Genomic DNA, 20,294 nt, shown 5'->3' on the forward strand with positions numbered 1-20,294 from the left:
CACACGGGCAGCAGATAGCCACGATTCCCTCCTTTACTTATAATAACCCTTTTCCACAGGATTAGCCGGACCCAGGGGAGGTTATAGTACAGGGAGCGGTTATATCACTTTCCCAAGACTCTGAAGCCATAGAATAGGGGAAACCCATTTGCGAGCCTTGGTGGACACTGGCGCTATCCTGTCCTCTGTAACCCCCTCCCTGGGATTACCCCTTAGCCAGAATAGGGTAGTAACTGTGGCAGTGGCTGGCGTTCTCTTATCAGAGCCCCTATCGAAACGGGTTGCTCTGTCATTGAAAGACAACCGTGTAGAGGAGACACAGTATCAGCAACCACTCCCTTACCTCTGCTAGGATGCCAGACCCTGTGCAAATTAGGGGCCACTATCTACTGTACCCCTCAGGACATGTATATGGAGGTACCCTTGCCCCAGACCCATCAGTTAGTGCCCCTACTCCTTACCCCCGAAGCTAAGCCTGAACCGACCTTATACTGCTGGCAACTTGAGGGTAACCCTTATGCAGCAAAGATGGGGCGCTTGTGGCAGGAAATCAATAAGCTGCTGTTTTTGACTCCTGTTTGGACTCTGACGAGCCTGTTACAGGTGATACAGTGTTAATCTCGCTTACACTGTACTGCGTGGATTACAATGAAAGGTGACCCCGAGTATCGCCAAAGGGCCAACGCTCTTGCAGGGCAATTAACCTCAGTTTGCCTCGACCTCTACCTTTATTTCGCGGAAGTGGTCCTTGGCGTCCCGGTGCACTTGATTGCAGAACAGCAGCCCCTGTTCTGTATGGACCTTGACTCTGAGCCCCACTTAACCCTTGCGGTTCGGCCCCCCTTCCATGCCAAACAAATAGGTCCCATGCTTAAGCAGTTACAGTCAGCTCCTACCTCTGAATGCATTGGATCTTGAGTGGTTTGGACCTGCTGAGGGTAGAATATACCTACCGGGGATTTCCTGTCAATTAATCAACACTCTTGCTGAATTTCAGCAGCAACAGCCACCTGAGCAGCCCGACTCTATTGGCCCTTTAGCATTGGACATAGTCAATACCGATTTGTAGGCCGAGTGCTTACCACCCCGGACCACCGTGTCATACTACGAAAGGATGTTGGTGCTGCCTTGCGTTCGACAGTACCAACTGGCCCCTGAAGCCATGGTCATAGATTCCCTGCTCCAAGGGGTTCTTAAGTCTACTGTCAGTCCCTGCAACACACCAATACTGCCTATACCCAAGGTCAGACGGCCAAATGAATGGCGCTTTGTGCAGGACTTAAGGGCTGTAAACAACATTGTCATTCCCATAGCCCCGGATGTAAATGTGATCCTTCCCTCTGTCCCATCTGATGCCGCAGTCTACACTGTGGTTGATTTGTGCTCTGCATTCTTCTCTATCCCCCTTCATCCTGATAGCCAATTTTGTTTGCTTTTACATATAAAGGACGACAGTATACCTGGACGCTGCTTCCCCAAGGCTACACTGAGAGCCCTGCCATATATGCAGCTGCTGTGAAACATGTCTGAACGGAAACTCTACATTAATACAGTATGCCGATGACCTTTTAGTGGCCTCACTTACCCTGGTGGTCTGTGTAGCGGACTCGGTGACTTTGCTCCAATTCTTAGCTACAAGAGGCCATAGGGTATCGAGATCTAAACTACAGTTCTGCCAGTCACAAGTCCAGTATCTGGGATTCACCTTGAAGGCTGGAACTCAGCAAATAGGACCAGATCGAGTACAGGCTATCCTACGAATACCCCCTCCTAAGACAAAGAAGGAGGTCCTTTCTTTTTTAGGCATGGTTGGCTATTATCAACAATGGATACCCGATTATCTAGTCCTCGCCAGTTATCCTATTGTGGATCTGCACTGCAGTGGAAGCCTATGCACTACCTCTTGGCACTTCGGCACAGGCAGCAGAACTCTGCCTTAACCCGAGCTTGCATCCTGGCTGAGAATCAGGCGGCCAACATTTATACCGATTCCCGCTAAGCCTTTGGCGTCGTCCATGATTTCAGCCAAATATGGAAAAAAAAAAAATCGGGGTTTCATCATATCAGCAGGGAAGTCCTTCAAACATTCCCAACTTGTATTAAACCTCCTTGCAGCAATTCAGTTGCCCAAGCGCCTGGCAATTGTTAAATGCCAAGCACATACTAATTTGACTGATAATGTTTCCCAAGGGAATGCCCGAGCGAATCAGGCAGCCAAAGAAGTAGCTGCTGCACAAATGCCTCTCCTGCAAGCTCTTTGCACCTCAAGTTACTCTCCCATCCCTGCTTTAGGGTCTTTTGAATTACAGGCAGCGCAACAAAATTCTACCCTACAGGAAAAGCAGACATGGGAGCAGGCGCAATGCAGTTTTAAGGTAGGTTTTTGGTTTCATCCGGATGGGCGGGTGGTCTGTCCCCGAAGTCTGTTTTTGCCCCTGTGCCGCCTAGTGCATGCACAGGCGCACATGGGCAAAGGAGGGATGCAACATGCGATTAACCAACAATGGTTTGCACCAGGCATAACCCCAACCATAAAAAAATCACTCGCTCTTGTTCGACTTGCCAGCAGAATAACAAAGGGCCAGCAGCCAGTTATGATCACCTCCTGATGCCCAAGATGCCCTTCGAAAATTTACAAATTGATTTTGTACATATGCCCCCCCGGCCTCGGGATATAATTATACGTTAGTAATAGTAGATATGTTCACCCGGTGGGTAGAAGCTTACCCCACACGAAAAGATGATGCTCAAACAGTAGTGAAAATATCGTGGAAAGAAATAATACTTAGATATGGAATACCTAAGGGAATAAATAGTGACCGAGGGACTCACTTTACCAGAAAGATAGTAAAAGACTTAGTGCAGGTTATGGGATTTCAGTGGAAATTGCATATTCCCTACCAGCCACAGTCCTCAGAGATGGTAGAAAGGATAAATGGGGAATTAAAAAACGCCTTAAAGTTTGTCAGGATAATAACCTCACGTAGCCAGAAGCACTCCCAGTGGTGCTTTATGCTATGCGAAATAGAAAAAATAGAGCCACTGGAATAACACCCCATGAAGCTCTTATGGGATGTCCTATGACTACCGGAGCCCAGCCTCCTGTATGTGCCGAAAAATTGGCCTTAATATGGAATGATGAGCAGACCTTGGCTTACGCCCAAGCACTATGCAAAACTGCAGCTGAATTGCATGAGAGGGTAAGGCAGGCTCAGGTGACTGTAACAGATACCCCTATACATGCCTTCCAGCCAGATGATCAAGTGTATATAAAAAATCTAAACAGACTCTCTCCTAGGTTGGTTGTTATACGTTTTAATTGGGTTGGTCGTAGCATGTCTTATAGGGTGTTGTGCATGTGCTGCTTTGCGGATTTGCTGCTTCCAGATTATCAATGGTGTCTCTATTGGATTAGGTGGTGCCTCAATTATTCCCCAAATGATGCGCATTGGCCCCAGCGAAGCCCACTGGTAGGGAGAGAAAGTTTACCCTGCCAGGGACCAGCCTTTCCTTTATGGTTATGAACCCCCGTATGAAGATACTATTCCTCACTGGTGTTAATCTAAAAGATTAACGAGGGATTGTGGAAAAATAAAATACATGTATAATAATGAAATTACTACAAGAGTGTCCTTGAGCAGTCATGCGACCAGCACATAAACTAATAGACTAGTCGCGCCATCAGCTACCTTCACAGACTAATGGGCGCCAGGTGTCAGATATGGTTGTAAACTAAGAAAGAACTATTGGGCATTGCATGCCCAAGATATGTCACCATACCACGTTAATAATGGGGGATAGGATTAAGCAACGATTGAAACTGCCTAATCTCTAACCATTGAAACTGCCTAATCTCTGTCACGTACTTTTTTCCTATAACTATGTGTGTACTCTAATGCTCCTCATAGTGCCGGATCGCTCCATTGTATGCAACTGGGCTCTCCGTGATATCATGATTTAATAAAGACTTCCAAGACAAACCTCCTGGGTCCGAGTGTTCACTCCATTTTCCGCGACAAGAGCGGATATAAATAATACAACTAACATTGCCTCCAGTGTGCCAGCGCAGCCTCCAGCTGTCTGAGGAAAAGAATGTGTTTGATGACAAAGGACCTCAAACTCAGCACCAAGCTCAGTTTACAGGACCCACAACCCAGGAGCGGGGGAAGTCATCCTCAGTCCTGAGGGACTGCCTAAGAGGCAAAGAAGATGGCAATGAAGATGAGCTACTTGAAGAAAAGTGACCAGTAATGATAGTTTGACAGCAGTAAAGAATTTGAGCATGATTAATAAGACTTCATGCCGCATCACTGTTTTTGTTCCATGGCAGAAAATATTAAATACTAACAAAACTAAAACATTTGACAATGTTCATGCCACTTTTTCTAAATAGGAGGATGAGGATGAGTATTAAGTTGGATGTTAGTGTTCATTTAGGGCAGCCAAAATTCTGTGGAGATTTAGTCAAAGTCAGTGCCAGGCACTACCAATGACTGCAAGATCAGGACCATTTTGTTCTTAGACAAAGAAAACAGCAGACAGTTAGTTCCAGTGTTTTGGAAAAGGCTGCCTTTTCTCAGCACAAAGATTCTGATAACATTCAGGACCCAGGACATGGGATGGTAAATATAGACACCTATAAATAAGTTGGGTGGAGAAATGTTGAGCTTGAAGAATCAACATTGAAAGCCTGTGGATAGGGAATTATCCATCCCAACTGGAAACTCTGATGCAGTCAGTAGAGGAAAGGGAGTCAATCATTCCACCTGCTGAGCCACCAGTGAGTTCACGCTGGAGAAAGACCAATCACCTGCTCTGGATGAGAAAGGATCATCACATCCAACCTGTTGAAACAGTGGGATGGATAACATGTACCAAAGCAGTGGGTGGGTAGATTTCAGACTCCTGTCCTTACTGCATACCATATCAACCAGCAATTAGCTGAGGGCAAGTTTCAAGCCCACAACATCGAATGTTCGTCAGTCATCTGCACATTGAGCCAAATAGTGGGATTTCTGGCATCCAGTCATTGGCCATGACCCAGGTAGTGGTCACGGCCACTCACTTAAAAAGGGCCACCTGGCATGGGGCAGTGTCAGGTGATCCTGCAAAATGTGGGAAGGCAAAAGCAATTCTTTGCTCTCCTTGGGGGAGGGGTACATCAGGCTGTGTTTGAAGTGAGTGTGATTCTTATGAAAAGTTTCTTAAATTCTGCAGAGGCTTTGAGTTGTTTCTTGCCAGTGAACACAGATGGCTTTGATCAGGAACACATCAAGATTTTAAATAGACGAGTTGTTTAGTTCTCTCGTGTCTTTCTCTGGAAATGACTGACACAAGGGAACAAGGGGAGAAGCAGGAAGAGCAAGAACAGCCCTGCATTTTGATGAAGCCTTCCTCACCCTCCTCCAGGCATGAAGTCCTTATGCCAGCCGACAGGAAGAAGAGATCTCTGAATCAGGTTCAGCCTGGGAGGTCAGCAGCATCGGCATCGTATCTTGAACCTTGGGGCAATGCAGGAGGCTGAATGGCCTCTTGAGATCAGCAAAGGTAAGTGCTCACTATGTGCATTGTTGTGCCAGGAAACTAGAGAAAGCTCAAATGCTGGAGCCATGTGAGGATGTCTGAGGTCCAAAGCAGCATCATGCAACAAAAATCACTGCTCATGGCCCCGATACCTCTTGTGGTGTCATTGTTGTGGGTCTGGGGCAGCAGGGGGATAAAGGCTTTGACATGAGGCAGATGCACAGTGTCTTGGTTGCCAAGCATTGTGAAGATCATGCATTCCTCTCTTACCTTGGAGGTGGGATAACATCTAGTTACAAGAGTACTAATCATTGTAACATTACACTTAATTCCAGGAAAAGCCAGCCCATAATTCAAGAGAAGGAAACGGGACTGGAGATGGAGTGCTCAACCTGACAATCCTTACCCCAGAGGAGGTTGTTGTTTTGCTATCCTCAACAGAATGGACCTGATCCATCAGTAGGAGAGAATGGAGGAAGACACGGGACTGAAACTGAATCTGGGACATAGTGGGAGAGACTGATCCTTACATGAATAGTATGTATGTGTTGTTTGTGTTCAAAGGCAGGGAAGCTTCCTAGTGGAAGCAATGTGAGTTTGCAGCCATCTAACCTCACTTGCAGCAATGTGTCATATCTCATAATCCAATGGTGTTGGACATTATAACCTTGCACACCAGTTGAAGGCTCTCAAATGCCAAGGAACGTGAGAAAATGACCCTGGGACAGTCACAGGAGCATCTAGAGGGTCTAGCATCTAGTCTATACTCAAGTAGGAGTAAGGGTAAAACAAATGCAAGAGTCCATATTCTATTTAGTTAAGATATGCCTGGGGAGCTCAGTCTTGTGATTTGCATATCCTGTGCTATGTAGGAACTCCTAGATGCTGCTGGCGGTCAGGATGACCATGTGTGCAGGAGGTGCCTCTGACTGGAGCAACTCGAGCACCAGGTTTTAGAGTTTGAGTGGCAGCTGGGGGCACTACAGTGCACTCAAGGCTGAGGGGTTTGTGGATAGCATATTTCAGGATGTGGTCACCCTGCAGCTTAAGGAAGTGCAAGCAAACAGGGAATGGATGATGCCAGAGAGGGAGGGGAGCGGGCAAGTAGTGAGGGAATTCCCCGAGTGCACCTCACTCAAAAACCATTTTTCAGCCTTGAGGGGAAATGTGGAAGGGCAATAGTGGTCAGGGATACATTAGCGAGGGGAGTAGACAGGCGCTTCCACGGCTGTAGACAACTCCAGGTTGGATGTAGCCCCCACCAGGTGCCAGGGTCATGGATGTTGTGGAACAGCTGCAGGGCATTCTGAAAGGGGAGGGTGAAGTGCCAGAAGTCATGGTCCATATTGGGACCAATGATATAGGAAGACAGAAATGAGGTCCTCCAAGCAGACTTTAGGGAGTTAGGTAGGAAATTGAAGGAAGGTAGTAATCTCCAGATTACTCCCAGTGCCACGCAGTAGAGCGTATAGGAACAGGAGGATGGAGCAGATGAATGCATAGCTGGAGAGATGATACCTTGGGCATTGGGACTGTTTCTGGGGGAGGTAGGGTCTGTGCAAGGTGGGCGGGTTACAACTGAACAGGAACGGGACCAACATGCACGCGGACAGGTTGCTAATGCCGTAGGGGTGGATTTAAACTAAATTAGCAGGGGGGTGGGATTCTGAAATATAGTTCAGATGGGAGAGAAGCTGAGATGGAATTAGAAGTTAAAACGCTAGTAAGAAGAGTCTGGAAGGCAGAGGAAACATAGGGCAGAATTTTACCCTTAGCATGCAGACTCAGCAGGAGTGGTCAGGAAGCCGACTGCGATTGGCAGTGGATCACGATTTTATGTGGGTGGGCCAATTAAGGCCCACCTAGCACTCGATGCAGCCTGTGAATGAGCACAAAGGGGCCGGCGGGGTGGAGGCTTAATGTCCGCCAGGTCCAATGGTGACCCGGCGGCTGATTTGGCTGCCACCAAAGGGCATGGGAATCGTGTGGAAGGGCAGGTTAGCAGGGCAGTCGGCCCTGTGTTTTCAGACGAGTGCCTCGCTGTCCTCCTGGAGGTGGCAGCAGCCTGGAGAGAAACACTTGCCCTTAGTCCCCAGGGACAGGAAGAGGCAGCCCTGCTACATCACCAAAAACACCTGGGAGGTGGCGGCATCCAGGGTCAGCAGCCACGACATGGTGAGGTGCATTTGGGTGCAGTGCCAGAAGCGCTTTAATGATCTCCTGTGATCGGGAAGGGCATGTACCGTTTTGGCATGGGTCACTTTGCAGAACAGTGAAGAGCTGCCCATCCCACCATGGACCTCAGAGGTTTTACAGTGTAAGTGGCAAATATCAATGGGGCCGCATCTGGCCAATGGGGTGAGCCACCGTGACCTTCAGAGCCACTGGCATGGAATGTTTTTACCCACAGTCAGGGCCCATCCTCTGACAGGTGGACGTCACTGTCTCCCTTGAGACTGAGCCTCCTTTGGCATTGCACCTCAGACATATTGAGGTAGCTGCATCGCTGCCTGTAAACCCTGGCAGCAGGATAGTGGTGTCCTGGCCTTCCTGTTGGTCCTGTGCCCGTATCTCTCCTCCCACAGGTCGCTCCCCTGGAAACTGAAATCGGGACATCTGGCCTCCTCTCCCTTCTCAGAAAAGGTGCCTCCAGCAGAGACCACAATCCTCATTACCAGGGTAAGAGAAGGCTGTCTGATACCTGGAAGGCCCCATACAGTATGAATTCTAAAGGGGCCTGGAAGACAATGAGTCCTGAAGTGAAACATCTAAATGCAGCTGAAGTAAAATTAAATTTTTTGGAAAAATATACTTTATTCATAAAATATCTGGAAGAACATAAACCATTTCAAAATCACCATCACAAAGGTACAATCAGGTTCAACTTTTACAACATGTATCACGAGGTGCATCAATACAATAAATGAACATTACAATCATTTGCAGACATTCATTTTGAGCTGTACAGCCCGAGGGATCTCTAAACATTTCCCAGTCCCTCGGTGCACTGTGGCAGAAAGGTCTTAGACAGTGACCTTTCCCCATTGCGCCTTTGCGGCGGCTGCCCCAAGCTTTAGTGCGTCCCTCAGCACGTAGTCCTGGACTTTGGAATGTGCTAGTCTGTGACACCCGGTCAGGGACAACTCTTTGCACTGGAAGACCAATAAGTTTCGGGCAGGCCAAAGAGCGTCTTTCGTCGAGTTGATGATCCTCCAGCTGCAGTTGATGTTTGTCTCAGTGTATCCCTGGGAACAGCCCATAGAGCACAGAGCCCTGTGTCACAGAACTGCACGGGATGAACCTCGAAAGAAACCACTGCATCTCTCTCCAGACCTTCTTTGTAAAGGCACAATCTACAAAGAGGTGAACAACAGTCTCGTCCCCACTACAGCCACCTCAAGGGCAATGTGCCGAGGGGGTGAGACTCCTGGCATGTAGGAAGGATCTGACGGGGAGGGCCTTTCTCACCACCAGCCAAGCTACATCTTGGTGCTTGTTGGAAAGTTCTGGCGATGAGGAATTCTGCCAAATGACTGAATCTGCTCAGGGAACCATCCCACAGGATCCACCCTCTCATTTCCCCGCAGGGCCTCTAAGACATTACGTGCCAACCACTGCCTGATGGACTTGTGGTCAAAGCTGTTTCTCTGCATAAATTTTCCCACGAGGGACAGATTATACGGCATGGTCCAACTACTTGGAGCGTTCCGCGGCAGCGTGGCCAGACCCATCCTTCGCAACACTGGGGACAGGTAGAACCTTAGCACATAGTGGCACTTGGTGTTTGTAAACTGAGGGTCTACGCACCATTTGATGCAGCCACACACAAAGGTGGCCATCAGTATGAGGGTGATGTTGGGCACGTTTTTCTCCCCTTTAGAGACTTGTACACCGCATCCCTGCAGAACTGTCCTGTTCACAGGAGCAAACAGCAGCAAGTGATATCCAAAACTCCTCACTAATTGCTTTGTGAAGCTCACTGACCCCTCTTATCCTGCCTGTGGATGAGATTTTACAAATTGTGGCCTAACCATTTTGCCTGTGCGACAGCTTGAAAATTGCCTACGTAAACTCGGAGTCAATTGATCTCAAGGGCCTTAACTGGTCACTTAATGATGGGCATGCCTCAGTCTTCATTACGCACCTGCCTAGCGAAATATCACGAGTGTGCACATCGACGTGGGGACGATCATCCGATATCAACACACTATTTCACACAGAGACATGTTGGGTGCACGCCCGCACACCAAGGTTAAAATTCTAAAACAGAAATACCTGGAAAAACTCAGCAGGTCTAGCAGCATCAGTGAAGAAGAGCACAGTTGACGTTTCGAGTCCTCATGACCCTTCAACAGAAGCCCAGGCAGGTGGAAGATGTATCAATAGGGGAGCATTTTGGAGATAGTGACCATAACTGTTAGATTCAAGGTCATTATAGAAAAGGACAAGGATGGGCCAGAAATCAGAGTTCTAAATTGGGGGAAGGCCAACTTTAATAAGATCAGATATGAGTTGGCCAGAGTGGACTGGAAGCAGTTACTTTTTAGGGGAATCTGTGTCAGAGCGGTGGGACTCATTCAAGGAGGAAATAGGAAGAGTACAGGGCCAACACACTCCAGTAAAAGGTAAAAGGGTGGGGCCAACAAATCCAGGGAATGCTGGATGTCAAGGGATACACAGGATTGGATAGAGAGAAAAGGGGAGGCTTATGGCAGATACCAAGGCTCAAAGCAGTGGAAGCCCTGGAGTATAGAATGAGTAGGGAGTAAACTTAAGGAAATTAGGAGAGCAAAAAGGGGACATGAAAAAACACTAGGTGAAATAAAGGAAAATCCAAAGTTATTTTAGGAGTACATTAAGGGCAGAATTTTCCGTTGTGAGGTGGTGTGAGGTGGAGAGCGCTGGTGCGGGTGCAGACCTGATCGCCACCTGTAAGTTTACGTGGGCCAGCATATTTGCCGACTCCTGTGGAGAGCAGGAGTGTGCAGGCAGCAGCAGGCATGCACAGACCGCTGGGCCTAATGGCGACCTGGCAGTCTGTTTAAAAGGAGGCCTGGCAGCCTTTTGTAGGCTGCTGACAATGGCCAGTTCAAGGGTGTACCACAGGGAATCAGGTGAGCAGGCCAGGCTGGAGAGAAGGGCAGAGGAGCAGGCCATGCAGCAGGATCTGCCACAGGAGGGTAGGCCAGCGGGGGCCAATACACCCCTCGTTTTTCAGATGATTCCCTTGCTGCTCTCCCAGGACATGGCAGCCCGGCGGGAGGCGTTGATCCCCCAGGATGGGAGGAGGCAGCACCTTTTCCCCCCCCCCCACATGCCCAAATGTGCCTGGGAGGAGGTGGCGGAGGTGGTGAGCTCCCGCAACGTGGTGTGGCGCACCCGATCTAGGGCCATAAGCGCTTCAATGATTTGTTGCACTCTGGCCAGACTGCAATAGTGCTGCAGGTACAGGGCAGACTAATCAGTGCTCCTCTCTTTCAGGAGAAAACACCCCATACCAATGCCGAGCGGCTGCAGACCTGCGGGGGGAATCGTCCCATCTATTCATCTTGACCCAATATGAGGAGGCCATGGAGCTGGAGAGGCACCATGCACCTAGGCGAGGTTGGGATGCCATAGGGAATTTAGTACACTGAGGTCAAAGTGTCTGCTGTTGCAACCGTTCCAGTGTAGTCTCTATATTGATGTGAGCCTCAAATCTGTAATTCCCATTGATAATGGAAAGGCAAGGGCACCCTGATGCATTTCTGTCTCATCCAGGTGCCAGGCATGCACAGTAACAGTGTCATGACTTCAACTAATGACATGCCCTTGTTCTTTCAGGCTCACCAGCAGCCCACAGGTGAGGAGCATGAAGGCCCACCAGAGGACAGCACCCAACAGAATGCACCTGCGTCACACCCTTTGTCAAGCAGGCATCAGCACAGATACCAGCACCTCAGTGGGCATTAGATCAGCACCTAGTATCTCACTGCACATTGGTGAGGGCACTTCACACTCGCTTGAGGTACAGGTGGAGGCAGCGAGTGCCCAGGATGCTGGCAGTCTGAGGAATATTGGGGACCAGGAACAGGCTCATTCAGTGGCTGATGAGCTTCTGGAAGTCATCCCTGAGGCAGGTGCTGGACATGCAGCAGGGTGTGCGTAAGGATCTGGTGGAGATGCATGAGGGAATGCGTGCCATGGTCTCCTTTGTGGACGAGTCCTTGTGGAGAGGGAATGCATGCCATGGTCTCCTTTGTGGAGGAGTCCTTGCAGAGCGTGAGTAATGCAATGACCCTCATGGCCAAGCATAACACCTCCTCCACGGAGAGACTGGCGACTCTCATGGAGAGACTCCTCCAGGAACTGAATCAGGGGTTCCTGGGGATGTGATCAGACCTGCAAGACCTCACACTGGTAATGACCTCAGGTGGTCAGTGTGGGAGATACATTGGGCACCCAGTATCCCTGCTAGGTGCTGTCCATCAATGGTGAGCAGGGAGGTCCAGAGCGACCTCATGTTGGCACACAAGCAGCCTGTCATCTGTGGGCTCCTCTCAGGGCACTCTGGATGAGGAGAACAGCTCCTCCACCCCTCTGCCAGTGACCATGGCACTGGCCACTCCCTCCCAGTCAGGGCCAGCACAGGCTCCATGCGCCAGGTCATCAAGGCTAACAGGACATCAGAGTGAGCAGGCTGTCTCCAATGCTGCTGCCAGCAAGGGGGGAAACACCTAGACGTAGCACCCACATGCACAAATTTTAAAGCACCTTAATCACAAAATGGCCTGAGCATGGATGACATTTGTTTCCCCCACTTTTAATTTAATTCTTAATTAGGTGTGATGGAGAACACCTGAATTTCATTTGTTAACTTTATGGCACCATATCATTAAATGTGTTTATGTACAACAAGCCTCTGGGTGCTTCATTTGTTCTCAGGTGCAGGTTACCCATGATGTTATGAGTAACTTGTTTTTCATTAAACTTCATTGAAATGGCACATTGTGCATGATGTTGACCAAGCAAATGTTCCTGTCAGGGATCAAATATGGAGCCTGCAGCCCTGGCATGTGGTGGCGATTGTTCTTATTTGGTAGGCTAGCTGAAGAAGTGTTGGATCAAAGCATCCCCCAGGTGTCCCTGCCTCCCTGGAGTTGCCCAGGTCAGCATCTGTGCCCTCAGTGTTCTTGTCCTCACTACTGGACTCCATCTGTTGCCTGTGCAGCTGTATCAACATCATCATCTTCCACTGCCAGGAATGTGTAGAGCACAGCATGCAACCACTATCAGTGACACATGATCCGGGGGCAGGGGTGGGGGGGGAGAAAGAGGTGTTGCAGTGCACCCCGATTGGTCCAGGCATTGGAAGCACATCTTAAGACCTATGCTTCGCTCTACCACAGCCCTTGTGGAGGCATGGCTCCTCTTGTACCATTGCTCAGCCTCTCTTCTTAGGTGACGAAGAGGCGTCATGAGCCACCTTTTGGGGTAGATAGCCCTTGTCATCCTGCAGCCATCTATCCATCCATCTAGTTGGGCTGGAGCACTGAAGAGCCTCAACACCTGGGAGTGTCTCAGGATGCAAGCGTCACAGAAGCTGCCAGGGTACCTTGCACAAACTACATCCTATGGTCTCATCTGCCCATTCATGGAGTGGTATTCCTTCCTGTTGGCAAAGGCACCTGGTTTACCCACCGATGCCTTGATGGCCACGTGTGCAGTCGATTGCATCCTGGACTTGGGGGGAACCCAGCAATCACTGCAAAGCCTCTGGCTCACTCTGCCTGGCCTCATCTATATGATAGTGATTGAAAGTCAATGCACGCCTGAACAGAGAGTCAACAGCTTGACAACTGTGCACAGTTCATTTGGAGACTCCGCAAGATCACCCACCGATCCCTGTAAAGAGCCGGAGAGAGGTTGAGGGCCACTGACCTTCAGCGCCACTGGCATGGAGTGTCTACCCACAGAGTTGGAGCTGATCTCAGGGCCAATCCTCTTGATGGATGAAGGTCACCGTTTCCCTTGAGAGACAGAGCCTCCTTCGGCATTGCAGCTCAGACACACAGCTGTATCACAGCCTGTAAACACTGGCAGCAAGCTAGTGGTCTTCTGCAGCCCCTTCTGCCTTGGACTTCCTGTTTGCCCTGCACCCCTTGTGCCTGTGCATCTCCTCCCACAGGTCACTCCCTTGTAGGCTGAATTGGGACACCTGGCCTCTGCTTCTTTCTGGCCCTCTCTTCCTCCTCAGAGGAGGTGTGTTCAACAGAGACCACAATCCCCATTCCCAGGGTAAGGGAAGGCTGTCTGATACCTGGAAGGCCCCACATAGTATGAATCCTCTAGGGGTCTGGAAAACAGCAGTCCTGAACTGAAACTTTTTTTTTTCTGTCAAAACAGCTCTGAAGCAAAATGAAGGTGCCTTGTTCACACAAGCAAGCAGCAGCAAGTCATAAGCTGAAATAGAAACTACTCGCATTAACAAGTGCACTCACCCCTCTTATCCTGCCCATGGATGAGGTTTTTGAAAACGTGGCCTGCCCACTTAGCCCATGCGACAGCCTGAAAAATCGCATGGGCCATGTAAACTCTGGGAGCAGACTAGTGGTCTTGGCAGATGGAACAAGGCAGAAAGCAGGAAACTATTGGCCTTTTAGCCTAACATGTGTCATAGGGAAGGTGACCTTTGCTATTAAAAGACATTATAGCAGGGCATTTGGTAAAATTCAAAGCAATCGCGCAGAGACAGTTTTGAGAAAGGGAAGTCTTTAACCAATTTATTGCAGTTCTTTGAAGGAGTCACATGCGCTGTGGATAAAAGAAAAACTGGTGGATGTTCTATACTTAGATTTCCAGAAGGCAATTGATGAAGTGCCACATCAAAAGGTCATTGCAGAAAATAAAAGCTCATGCTGCAGGGGATAACATTGGCTAGCTAACAGGAAGCAGAGAGTTGACATAACTTGGTCTTTTTCTGGTTGGCATGGATGTGATAAGTGGTGTGGCACAGTGATTAGTGCAGTGCCTCAACTTTACAATTTGTACCAATGATTTGGATGAAGGGACCAAAGGAATGGTTGCTAAATTTGCTGACAAAGATAGGTAGGAACATAAATTATTAAGACGACTTGAGGCTACAACATGACAGATAGGTTAAGGTGAATGGGCAAAGATCTGGCAAATGGCATATAATGTGAGCAAATGTGAAATCATTTTGGTAGGAAGATTAAAGATGATTATCTAAATGGCGAAAGATTTTAGAGCTCTAAGATGGAGAGGGATCTGGGTGTCCTAGCACATGAATCACAAGGTTCATATGTGGTATTAGGAAAGCTAATAGAATGTTATCATTTATTGTGAGGGGTATTGATTACAAAATTAGGGAGGTTGTGCTTCACTTGTACAGGGTACAGGCAAGACCACATCTGGAGTAGTGTACAGTACTGCAAAGGAAATGTAAATGCATTAGCAGTTCAGAGAAGATTTACTAGACTAATATTAGGAATGGCAGGTTGTCTTATGAAAGGCTGGACAGGTTAAGCTTGTATCCACTGGAATTTAGAAGAGGAAGAGGTGACTTAATTGATCCTGAGGGATCTTGACTGAGTGGATGTGGAGAGCATGTTTCCTTTTGTGGGAGAATCTAGAGCCAGGGGTCACTGTTTAAAAATAAGAGCCAGAATTTTGCCCTTGACAGACCTGACCAACTTGGCAGCGGGTGGGCAGCTGATTGCCGCCACCGAAATGGGCCGTGCTGCTACTTTCTGCAGGTGGGCTAGCAACTCCCATGGAGAATGGGAAAATAGTCGCGGGGTCTGGATTCATCATGTGCAGCCTCATCCACCGCATCAAGGTCTTCATCGTCAACTGCATCCCCCCTTTCCAGTGCAAGATAGTGGTAGTCTGCAGCGCTCTGCACAGAGACGCGATCTGGGAGTGCTGGAGTGCACCCCCCCCCCACCCGAGTGGTCCAGGCAATGGAAGCTCATCTTAAGAACGATGGCTCTCTCCACCTTGTGGTTCTCTGGCTCCTATTGTACCGCTGCTCAGCTTCTGTCCTTGGGTGGCAGAGTAGTGTCATGAGCCACCTTCACACGGGATAGCCCTCGTCACCCAGCAGCCAACCATCCAGCCGAGCTGGAGCACTGAAGAGTGCCGGCACCTGGGAGTGTCTGAGGATGTAGGCGTTATGGGAGCTGCCGGGGTACCTTGCAGAGACTTGCAGAATCTGCATCCTGTGATCACACACTATCTGCACGTTCATGGAGTGGAAGCCCTTCCTGTTCACGAAGGCACCAGGCTCACCTGCTGGCACCTTGATAGACACGTGTGTGCAGTCTATAGCACCCTGGACGCGAGGGAAGCCAGCAATGGCTGCGAAGCCTCTGGTTCGCTGTGCCTGACTTGACCTTCATGCACTTCCGCTGCGACCAGGCAATACCCGTCTGAAAAGAGCATCTGTAACCTGCTTGACACAAATGTGGACAGCTGATTGGGAGGCACTGCAAAGATCACCCACCGAGCCCTGAAAAGGAGCCAGAGGCATAGAAGTGGAGGGCAACTGAGCTCAGGGCTGCTGGCATGGGGTGTCCACCCACACATTTAGGAGATATCTCAGGGCCAATCATCTGACAGATATAGTTGACTGTCTCCCTTGAGTCAGAGCCTCCTTCGGCACTGCACCTCAGTCACAACGAGGTAGCTGCTGTGCTGCCTATATACCCTGGCAGCAGGATAGTGGCACCTTCTGTGGTCCCTTGCACCTTGGACTACCTCAGCCCTGCGCTCGGCCTCCCAAAGGTGGCTCCCCTGGAGGCTGATTGTCCAGTCCTGGCCGCCTCCGTATTCTATTCCTCCCTTCCTCCTCAGGGGAGCTGCCTCCAGTAGAGATGTCAGAACCCATAACCCCAGGCTAAATGGAGGCCTCCAGAAAGCTGCAGGCCCGAGAAAGATTGTCTGCAGACTGGTTTCAAAGTACACAAAAAGCTCTTAGATGTGAACTGCTAACAATCAAACAGGCAGCTTTAAAACACTTTCTGCAGTTAAAACTTCAGAAACCATGAACCACCTCTGAGTCCACATATCCCACCAGTGCATGACTTTTTTTTAAAACCTCCTATCCGCCTGCCCGTTGGACCAGTGTGCTGACCAGAAGTTTGCATGGGCCCCTCAAAATCCTGAACAATTGGCAAGTTAAGGGCCTTACTGAGGCCTTAAATTAATGGCGGATGCACACCCACCAACCGAAATATCACAATGTCACGCACTGATGTCAGGACACGCATGTGGCATTTTAAGCACTGGCATGCAGGCTCCACCTCCCGCACATCAACCAGAAAATTCTGCTCAAGAGGTCGCTCATTTAAGACAGATGAAAATAAATTTTTTTCCATGAGGCTCGAGTGTTTTTGGAACATTGATTCCATGCCATTTGAGGAAGTGTGTCTTTGAATACTCAAGACAGAGATAGATTTCTGATTAAGATGGGGGTGAAAGGTTCAGAGGTAGGCAGGAATGTGGCATCGATATGCATCTCTACCCTTATTGGTGTCAACACAATGCTTACACTAGTGTATAGGTTGTTCACACAATTCCAACCCTGTGTTTACAAATAGCAACATCAGACATAAGGCTCATTAAGGAAAAGCAAACTCAGCTGCTGCTTTAATTAAAAACAAAAAAACTGCGGATGCTGGAAATCCACAACAAAAACAATTACCTGGAAAAACTCAGCAGGTCTGGCAGCATCGGCGGAGAAGAAAAGAGTTGACGTTTCGAGTCCTCATGACCCTTCGACAGAACAAGGGTCATGAGGACTCGAAACGTCAACTCTTTTCTTCTCCGCCGATGCTGCCAGACCTGCTGAGTTTTTCCAGGTAATTCTGTTTTTGTTGCTGCTTTAATTTGATGGCTGAGTTGAATGTTTGTATTCTTTAGAAAAAATGCTAAATTAAGCTGATTTGCATGTGTGGCCCACGACTGATTTGTCTGTGCTATTTTTCCATGGAATGACTATTGTTTTAACCAGCATGAGCTGATATATTCCACACATAGTTCAGCTGAATACAAAGAGTGCTAACTACCAGACATTGGAACAGCAAAGACAGGAAATATGTTGGATATGTCCGAATTGTCTCATTATAAAATGCAGGGCATATCAGAGCATGGTTGTAGTTGGAGGAAGAGTCAGGGCTGGTCACCCTGACTTGGAACCTAGAATCAACACTGGAGACACCAGCAACATTGCGGATTGTAAGTATTTTAGCCAAATCAGTGCTATTGGTCTGAGAGGTTGAGTTTTTGGGACAAAGGCAGTGTTTTTGTCAGTTTTAAATGCTTGTACTGAGGAGTTGTTTATTCTTTCTGGGCTGTGTTATCACAACTAAATGTAGAGGTATCTGTACTGAGGATAGTAGAGGGTACAAACAAATTTATGGTTAAGCTATCATGCAATTTTGTTCTTTATAAATCCTGAAGGCCAAGAACCAACTAAGTGGTGTGTGTGGCCGGGGGTGGAAGGGGTTGGGCATGGAGGATAAAACATGGACAATGCTGTAAGAGGTTCAATGTCTGTAATGCCCAAACAATTGCACACCCTGGTGAATATAGGAAATCCAAATCTGGATCTCTCAATTGGTCCATGCACTCTTTCCTCGTAACTTGCTGGCTAACTCACCCTGCAGGGGCACAGCTTCTATAGCAGATGGGAGGAGGCCATGCCTCTAAAGGCTAGTCAGACTGTCAAAGGTGAGTTAACCAGTAATCAAAGCAAATACATGTATCACATGCAATTCTCAGGGGAGACTAGGTGGTAAGCTGAAGCCTCAGTTCTGAGACTGAAAGTTTAATTCAAAGCCAAACAAAAACAAAAAAGTAGCTGGAAAAACTCAGCAGGTCAGACAGCATCTGAGAGGAACACAGTTAACGTTTCGAGCCCGTATGACTCTTCATCAATTTTAATTCAAAGACCCATTTGACTCCACTCAGCACACGTTTTATCTTCCGGACTTGATAGACAGCACCATCAACAGGATGGAGTGCCAATGTCTGAGATAGAGCTGAACCATGTTATAAACAGCTGCTGCACAAATACAAGACAACCGCTCAGCAGCCTGACAGTGGGGTACTCCATGCTGCTGCAGGGTGCAAATTATCTGCGGTTAAAATGAAAAGCCACTCATGTAAATAACTGCTTTCTTTTCTTCAATCGTTGGGTTGGTGGTCAGAAAATAAAACAAAGTCACCCCTTTTGCTCTTAAAAGTCTCAATTAGTAAGTTATTTTGCCAGAATTGCTTAAAAGCAGGTTAACATTTTCAGTTTCCTAACTCTCCCAGACTTTGCCAGTTACTTGAAAACCAGTGCAGAATTATGTTTCCTCATTAGTCACACTGCACACAGCACTTATTCCCTTGAATTTCAAAGTGTTTCCAATCACTAATAGGGGAAGTAGTGGCAGTAGTATTGTTACTAGACTAGTATTCTAGAGACCCAATTTGCAATCCCACCACAGCAGATGGCAAAATTTGAATTCAATTGAATCATCATCTGACGATGACAGTGAAACCATTGCAGATCATAAAAACCCATCTGGTTCACTAATGTCCTTCAGAGAAGGAAATCTGTTGTCCCTGGTCTGGCCTACATATGACTCAAGATCCACAGCAAAGTGGTTGACTCTTAAGTGCCTTGAAAAAGAGCAATTAGGGATGGGCAATAAGTGCTGGCCTAGCCAGCAACGCCCGCATCCCATGAACGAATTTAAAAAAAAGTGATCACCTCTGAATGCAGAAGTTTGCTTCCACAACTTTGACAAGCAGTGATAGCTTTCAAGCATTTTTGAGTGCTTTTAATGCATCCTGTAGGGCAGGATCACATTTGAGTGCTTGAATGATCTGCGATCAATACTGATTCAGAATTGCACCATTTGAAGTCGGATCAGTACTGATCACTCATGAGCGACGCTGAACCAATGTCAGATCTTACAAGTAGGCGTGAGACTTCAACAATTACAGCAAAGCAATTAATCTTAAATGATTCTGAGCATTATATGGGGCTTTATGACAGCAGTGACTGCAATGTTTAGCTATGAACGTTTACGGAATGAAATATTTCCCTAATTGTTTAAGAAAATGTGCAACTATCTGTCCTTATTTCATTTACAGGCTGGGTGAACATGTGGAACTTAGTCCATGGTTAGCAGACAAACTCATTATTTGAAGTCCCTAGCCCATTGGCATCTAGGGTTCTGGGATATTCCAGGAGAGATCAATCTGTGGCAGAGTATACCTGTGCTTCATGAGCAGTGGGGGTACTGCAAAGCCAGCACTTTCACCAATAAGCTGAACTCCACACAAGGTAACCACTCAAATGTACATGTTAATTGTCATCATCTTCTTTGATCCATGTCTTGGATTGACTTTTGCTCTCACTTTCCCAAATGCTACGACCCTCATGCTATAATAAAGGTTCAAATACTGCCTTGATGAAAATCCTTGGGCAGAATTTTATGTTTGTTGGGTGAGCAGGCCCGATCCAATCGGCGGCGGGCGCGTAGCCAATCTCCGCCGACGAAAGGGGCCACGCCATTTAGATCAGGCGGGCCAATTAAGGCCCACCCAGCAGGTTTCAGACTCCCGTGTACAGCAGGAAATTCAAGTGTGCGGTGGACGTGTACAAACCACCAGTTCCAATGGGGAACCGGCAGACTGTATAAAGAATGGCCAGGCAGCCTCCTTTAGGCAGTTCACCATGACCAGTGACCAGGCTCCAAAAAGGAGGTCAGGGC

This window comes from Carcharodon carcharias, chromosome 6 (assembly GCF_017639515.1).
Source record: "Carcharodon carcharias isolate sCarCar2 chromosome 6, sCarCar2.pri, whole genome shotgun sequence".
NCBI lineage: Eukaryota > Metazoa > Chordata > Chondrichthyes > Lamniformes > Lamnidae > Carcharodon > Carcharodon carcharias.